Genomic DNA, 9000 nt, shown 5'->3' on the forward strand with positions numbered 1-9000 from the left:
GAGCATGTCCAATTGAATTGATCACTTTTGTGGTTAATTTAGTTGTGTAATTCCAATTGAATTAATTATGGGATTTCTTGTGGTTAATTTAATTGTGCATTTCGATTGGATTAATCATGAATTCTTTTGTGGATAATTCAATTGAATACTTTGGATTCAAATTCATGTTTTCATGTGATTTGGTTATGTCCAAAGAAATCCTTCTTTTCTTGTGAAAGTAAGGTCGCCTTTATTGTTATTTCGGGAATGACATTTTATGAGGGGAGAGTTGTTTTTGAACTTGTGCTTAATTTCCAAATCTTTGTGGGGAGTGCGGATGTGGAATATTATAGGGGTTATATTGTATCTTTATAAACTCCTTGATGAATGCATTTAGCTTCGGCTTTATGATGGCATCTAAATAAGTCGATATGGTATTCTCTTTTGGTCATGAAGTATCTCTGTGAAAATTTCATGAGGATCCCACTAGTTTTCGTACCTTTGCCAATTTATATTGACAACAAGGGGGAGAATTAATGTGTAGTGTGATATTACAAATATATATGGTTTACTGATCATTATGTAAGGGGGAGTGGTTTTCATGTCGAGATAAAGTATTGATTAAGGGGGAGTGATACATATCACCATAATATTGTTGTCAAAGTTGTGATACAATTGAACTTTGATGTTGTGTAATAATAATATGACACTGTATAACAATGATTGAGAGCATTTGTTTTCTCATTGTTATCGCTAAGGATCTTCAACAACTATGATGCTGAACTTACAACCTTTAGGATCATGGAGTACTTGAAAGTGACAAAGATTTTGATTCGCGTTGAAGATGCCAAGGAGATCAAGCATTTGGATGAGAAGCTACAATTTTTATTTATTTTGTAATCCATATGTAATGATAGTTTTGTCACTAAAATTGACAAAGGGGGAGATTGTTAGAGCACTGCTCGGTTGAACTCGCATGCGTTGATATCTCAAGCATGTTTGTCAATGTTAGTGATCAAAACTATAAGTCTTGATTTCTAGCCTATTTATAGATGTCTCGAACTAGGAAATAGTTTGTGTAGTTGAGCTTAGACTTCACGGCGCTTATCACATGAAGACGAAGAACTACTAAGGAGAGCTTGTGGAACTTCATCGACAAAAGGTATGTGGAGACTTAAACTCATCTATCACTTGGAAAGTATATTTCTACTTTATCTCCTATATTGTGACATAAGTCGTGTTATGATATAGTTTTATCTATACACATTTGAGATTTCGAGATGAGTATATCTCGCTTACATATTTCTCGAAATATGTTTTGGTAAGCTTTCGCTTCGACCAAGTTCATCTTATATCATGAGAAAATTGCCGAGTAACATCTTACATGGTTTGTTTCATACAATCATTTGGTGTAAGACTTGGAATGTTTCGATAATGATTATTTCAATATCTTGAAAATTGCTTTGATGCTAATAGTGTGTGAAAGCGTCTATTGTCATTATAGAAGAATGTTTCAATGATTGAAATAAAAAGTTTAAAATCCTGTAACAATCTTTGGATATAAGCATAGTGTGTTTGCACATTAGTGTACAAGTCCAAAACCGGGAGCCTAACGTATGCATACTTGTGTGTATACAAAAAGGTTGTAGGAGACTGGGTAAGTATGCGTACCCGTGCGCATACTGGCGGAAGTTCACGTCCGTGAATTTCTGCTGAGTTTGAAAACCAAAACCAAACTCATCCGGTTACCTAAAGTACGCGTACCCGTACGCAAACTGGCGAAAATTTCACGTCCGTGAATTTCTACTGAGTTTGAAAACTAAAACAAACTCAAATCCGGTTGCTTAAGTACGCATACCCGTACGCATACTTAAGTGGTTACTTTCTAAGATCGGTTGTACATGAACCTAAAACATTTATCAATAAGGGATGCAATCTTTACAAACCGTGTATATAATGTTCATGTATCGATTCGAGTGAATCAAACCGATTTTGCTTCAATTGTGTTCTTGTATAAATCTATGAGAATATAGCAATTGAAAAACTCTTTAACTAGTTTTATTTGAGTCATTTGAACTAGTTATGGTTAAGATGAATAAGGTTGATATGAGAGTAATCATATGGCTAACCTCGGTTAACTATTTGTGAACCAACATAGTGTACACGTTTGGGTACGGTTACATAAACCTAAATGAGGGTACATTTCATTTGTGTGTAACAAGCTAAGTTCGATCTAACGGTTGAAAGATATTAGCTTGGTTGAATCAGGTTTTTCATCTAACGGTGATTATTGAATGCTTTGTTACCAAGGTAACTTGGATTGCAAATCCTGATTTGAAAAATATATAAAGGATAACTTTAGTAACTGGGAAACCTAATCCCCACACCTCCTGTGTGGTACTGGTTGCATAACTAGAGTCAATTCTCCTTCAACCTTAGGTTTCTTCTCGAGACCCTGTAGGTTAACGACTTGAAGACTTCATTGGGATTGTGAAACCAGACCCAACTATATTCTCTTTGTGGTTGCTTGATCTGATCTTGTTGTTTCTATCGTGATTGAGTGAAATTGTAAAATTGGCTTGAAATTTATATCTCCGATAGGCAAGATATAAAAGTAATCACAAACACCTTCGTCTCGTCGATTGTGATTCCGCAATAACTTGTTTCGCTAGTCGATTAAGTTTATTGTGAGTTGATTGATAATACGGGGCTGTTCTTCGGGAATATAAGTCTGGTCTATCAATTGGTTCCTGTTCACCTTGATTTATCAAAAGACGGAACAAAAACTCTTGGGTATTTCTGTGGGAGACAGATTTATTCAATCCTATAGACTTTTCTGTGTGAGACAGATTTGTTTATCAAGTCTTCGACTTTGGGTCGTAGCAACTCTTAGTTGTGGGTGAGATCAGCTAACGGAATCAAGTATCATGCTGAGATCAGAGACGTAAGGAGGGAAACTGTACCTTGAATCATTGTGAGATTGATTAGGGTTCAACTATAGTCCAGTCCGAAGTTAATTGGTAGTAGGCTAGTGTCTGTAGCGGTTTAATAAAGTGTGGTATTCAATCTGGACTAGGTCCGGGGTTTTCAGCATTTGTGGTTTCCTTGTTAACAAAATTCTAGTGTCTGTGTTATTTCTTTTCCGCATTATATTTTGTTATATAATTGAAATATTACAGGTTGTACGTTAAGATCAATCAATTAAAATATCCAACCTTTGGTTGTTGATTTACATTGATTGACACTTGAACATTGGTCTTTGGTACCGTTCAAGTAATTCCTCTTATATTCAATCGGGCTCGCATATTTATATTTGCCGATTGCGGATTGAATTAAGAGTTAGAGATATTAAACTCTTTGATATACTTTATTCTAGATTGAGTCTGACTGTCTAGTTGATTCTCTAGAAAGTGTATTGGAGTATGTCCTCTCAGATTGCCAAACGAATTGTTGGGTATGGTTGTTAGACCCCCGCATTTTTAGTGTGGCCGATCACAAGTATTTTCGTATTGAGGTATAACTGATCCTAGCGATTGATAGAACCGATTGAACCCATGTACGTGTTTTGATCAAACACATAGTAATCTTGGAATACATGTGAACCAATTCTTAACTTGTTTGGAAGTGTGGTATAACCGATTCCAAGAATGTAAATCCATGTAAATATGAATAACTGAAGAGATGTCAACATACTTTGAACACGTAAAGTAACTCTTATCATTTATTGTTCAAAGATATTCCTTAATACACAAGGAGATCCTGTCCCGATATAAATTGAGAATCTTTTAATTAAGGTTTTTGGTTTTATACGCTTTAATTACCAACAATTAAATGCATATCTCTAGAGAATAAAAATTAGTAATGTGTATTTACTTATTGGAGATTTTCTATTGAGAGATTTCGGAAATTTTGGACAAGCATTTATTGGAATTAGGAAAACCGAATTTTGCTATTCATTGCATATCTTGAGAATATTTTCGGTTTTGGAAATTCCTTGGTGTACAAGCATCTTTGGTCTATAAATACATAAGTTTGCATTTCTAGCTGATCGTTGTCGTATGCGTCAAAAATAAATTACACTTTCTCACAACTCAAAATAAATAATATAGCAAGGGTAAGAAAGGATCGTTCTCACAGAGAGGACTAAGGTTGTCAAGTTGTTTCGGTTTCCTATAAACAACAAGGGGGGTTTTCTGATTTATGTAAAGTGAAAGCAAAATAAAAGCAAATAAAGAAATAAACAAGAAAATCAAATAGAAGAGATATTGGTTAAGGATTCATCTTCATTCAAAAACATGCTTTTCAACAATAAGTAGAATTGATATATTAATCTCAACTTTTATCAAAGGCCCTAGGATACCTTGATCGCAAGTTTGTCCCGCAAATATCCTCTTGTCATCAACAAACACATTAAAAGATGCGAATATGAATTCTATCTTAGAGAACAACCTAACGTGTAAAAGCACTAATCAAGTTTAATTCCCTAGATGCAGTAAGTTCTATGAAATCAGGCCAATCAAAGCAATTGAACGTGTAAAAGCACTAATCCGATTTAACAAAGGTTATGGTTCACATATGATTACAAGGATGCATCACTACAAGCTATAACCATATTTATGCTACTCATAATCAGGAATCTATCACTTTTGCGTATAAAAAATCCTAATCTAGCAATAGAGATGAAAACAAACTCAACCGATTCGCGGCTCGATCAAACAAGCATTCAAATCATGTAACAATATAAATGGTGAATCATAATCAATAATATGGATACAAAACTAATTTATCATATCAAAAAGCATATTATGTGAAATTCAATTATTCCATAACTAATAATAATAATAATCTAGATCATGTTCATGGAGTTCATAACAAGAAGCAAAAGGAAAGTTTTCATGTTTCTAAACCTTAGAACAAAAGTAGAAGATGAGATAAGATCTCCATAGAAATAGAATAAAAAACCCTTTTATAGACTTGTTGTATTTCTCCACTTCTTCCAAGTCGCGCCCTCTGCCAATAAGTTTCTGCAGCCCATCAGCTAAGCCCAGGTCCAAGTCCATCTGAGTCGAGCCAGATCAGGTGAGTCAGACCGCGTTACTGAGTTAACTCGCCATAGTAGAATATCCAGCAGAGTTTCTGCTTGTATTCTGGTATATTTCCAGCCGATTTCAGGCTGAGTTCTCCCCTGTAATCACTCCTAGCATACATCTATACAGTCTCATGTCAATCCACTCAACTGCTGCATTACCCTTGTAGACACTCCAATTCTTGCAACTCAGCTCACACAAACTCAATGACAATCATGCCTGCAGCTTCTCTTGCGACCCACTACAGTAGCAAGAATTCTGCATTCAACCATTCCAGCATACCTAACATTCATCTAATTTATGAATCAGCTCAACAAAACCAACTCTCGGCCATAACTTTTAACTGCACTTCTTGTAATCAGCTCTGCAAGCCATTCCACCACTGTATTGCCACCAACAGCAGCATTAGTTCTTCTATTTCCGTCTCAGGCTCTCTGTCTCACAGCATCACCAACCCATCACCTGCAAATGCAGCTTCAACAAGCTAATTCTGTAGCTTCTAAATTGAGTCGTAATTCTTCATTCCCTGTACAGCAGCAGTGCCATTCTCGTGAAATTTCCTGTGCACAACCTCAGCTCAGTTTAACTCAATCGAGTCACCTTCTCCACCAGAAACCCATAACACTGCATCGCCTCGTCACCTTCAATTCCATCTCTATCTTCTTTTGCAATTCAACACAAGCTCCCAGTAGCACCAGCACCTGAAGTCTCACACTCCACCTGCAACAGCATCAAGTTCAGTCCAATCCTGCATCATTCAACCACCACTTGAACCTAGACATTCATCTAAAGAACATCACAACCTAACTCCAGCTCACTTGCACACTGCCAATCTGAAAGCAACGGCAGCAACATCTTCCCTATAATCTCATACAAGAGTTCTATTTACTCTCCATCGATCTCCTCCAGAAACCCGTGACCTGCATCTTAAATTCAATTTCAAAACCTCAGCCATAAATCCACTGCACTTCAGTTAAATCTCTAACCAACAGTAAACCCATCTATTACAGTCTCAGGCAACTGGTTCTTCCCATCCTTGACAGCTTATATTATAACCATCGGAACCACACGAGCTCAAACATCAAATCAACTTCAAACCCAACCTTCTAATTCATCTGATTCTTCAAACCGACCACAGTAATTTCACCATCTTCTCTAACCAAGCTTCAGACTCCACAGTTCCTTCTCCTCCACAAATTCCTATCTTAATCTTCACTGGAAAACACTAGATTCAATTTCACAACAAAGACATCTTCTAATTCCTTCATGAATAACCCCAATTCAACTCTAACCTAAAACCATCAGCAAACTCAGATTGATTTCTTCAACAATAACCAAATCTCTTACAAAATTCCACCATCAATCATTTCTTTCTCCATGTCTGAAACTCTGCTCGAAACCCAAACTCATGTCTTCATTCTGAACCTGGATGAACCTAGACTTCAGAGTTTTTAACCCCTTGGCTCGCCGGCAGCAGCAGGTATAGGGTACTGGTCTTGATGTTGTTGAGAAAACAAAGGGCTAAATGACCCTCGATCTAGTTTCTTTCTATGTTATAGAACTGGGATGGTTATTGACACCCATGAATTTTGATAAGGGCCACCTCTACTCAACTGTCAGCCTCAGAACATTGACAGTGTAGTTTCCTGCACAATTCTTCTTCTTAACGCCTTGGAGAGCTGTGTGCTTGCTTGCTTCGAGTCCGCAAATATCCAATATTGCTGATTGATGCCATAAGCCGCCGTTTCTTCTTCTTTTGCTCCGAATGACTCCAAAGTACCTAAAAACTCAAAAGTAAACATAAGATACATAATTTACATGAAAACTCGCAAAGAAAGTATAAACAATAGATAAATATCAAGGTGTTTTAGAAACCTATCACTAGCAAACTATCCTAAGAGCCAGGAAAATTTCATTCTTGTTGTTTCTGGTGGAGCCATCTAATCGGAGAGGAAAGTATCCTAATTAGGTGAAATCCCTTGCGGCCGCTCGTTTAAAGACTTCTGTGGGATCAAGAAGCTCTACGAGTACCGTTGGTGGGAAACTAGATAATTGCAGTGTTATTAGTTTTCGATTGATTTGATTGACTAACGGTTGTTGAAACTTAGATTACACCTAGTTTGTTTATTCTTGAGAATCTTCTCTTCTGATATAAGATTCACTCAAACTAGATCGAAGTATCGACGGGATATTTAGAAATGTTTGTAGATCTAAAGACATCTTGTGATATTCCATTGTTAACAGATTCCGTTCTTTGTGTGATTGATCACAAGAGATTCAAGTGGTATTGTGCAGGTGTTTATTGAAGATCAAAGAAGATTTGAAGACGAAGAAGATTTAGTTCTCATGTCTTTGGTGTGGACAAACCTTGTTCGGATGGGATCCAACTAGAATCGGATTTATTCGATTGATTAGTTGCGTGAGATCATCATCACTGTATAGTTTCTCGTTGAGATCTATACTGATTGATTGTGAATCTAAACTTGACTACTTTTGTAGTTATTGGATAGATTGATCTAATCGGGCAAAGGATTTTATTAGATTCAACGGAAGAGCCTTTGCGTATGACTTGAGATATTTTTATCTTGAAAGAATCGAAAGAGTTGTTACCAAACATATTTGTTGTTCCTTTACTGTTTGGAATACGATCCAAAGGAATTTTTCCAGTGCGTGCACTCATCGAAGTCGGAAGCGCAGGGATACTGAGAAAACTAAGTGAACCAGGGGTAGTTGTTTGATCTCAACTATACGAAGTTGGTTTAGATTTTGTATAACGGCTTAATTCTGAGAGTATTCAATTCTGGACTTGGTCCTGGTTTTTTTTATGCATTTGTAGTTTTCCTGATTAACAAATTCTTGCTGTGTCTTTTACTTTTCTATTTCCGCAATTATAATTGGTTATTATAATGAAAAGTAAAATACACAAATGTTAACTATGGTGTACTTGATAGTGATCCTATAGAGCTTGGTTAAGCCCGAACCTATTATCAAGTTTCACACTTTGGTAGTCATATTATATCGATCTCGTATCCATAGACAATCACACTAAGTGTGAATACCGGTGAAAATGCGGGGGTCTAACAACCACACCCAACAATTCGTTTGGAAATATGAGAGGACTTACTCCAATACACTTTCTAGAGGATCAACTAGACAGTCAGACTCAATCTAGAGTAAAGTATATCAAAGAGTTTAATATCTCTGTTTCACAATGTAATCAGCAAATCAAACAGATAGAAATCCGCGAGCCTGATTATTATGTGAAACAATTTGGACGGTACGAAAGACCAATGTTCAAGTGTCAATCAATTTAAATCAATAACCAAAGGTTGGATATTCTAATTGATTGATCTAAACGCACAACCTGTGATATTTCAATCATATAACAAAATATAATGCGGAAAAGAAATAACACAGACACCAGAAGTTTTGTTAATAAAGAAACCGCAAATGCAAAAAAACCCCGGGACCTAGTCCAGATTGTACACCACATTGTATTAAGCCGCTACAGACTCTAGCCTACTACCAATTAACTTTGGACTGGACTGTAGTTGAACCCTAATCAATCTCACACCGATTCAAGGTACAATTGCGTTCCTTACGTCTCTGATCCCAGCAGGATACTACGCACTTGATTCCCTTAGTTTATCTCACCCACAACCAAGAGTTGCTACAACACAAAGTCGAAGACTTGATAAACAAATATGTCTCACACAGAAAAGTCTATAGATTGAATAAATATGTCTCCCACAGAAATACCCAAGAGTTTTTGTTCCGTCTTTTGATAAATCAAGGTGAACATGAACCAATTGATAAACCGGTCTTATATTCCCGAAGAACAACCTAGTATTATCAATAACCTCACAAGAATCTTAATCGACTAGGGAAACAAGATATTGTGGAATCACAAACGATGAGACGAAGATGTTTGTGA

The sequence above is a fragment of the Papaver somniferum genome, chromosome 1, assembly GCF_003573695.1.
Source record: "Papaver somniferum cultivar HN1 chromosome 1, ASM357369v1, whole genome shotgun sequence".
NCBI lineage: Eukaryota > Viridiplantae > Streptophyta > Magnoliopsida > Ranunculales > Papaveraceae > Papaver > Papaver somniferum.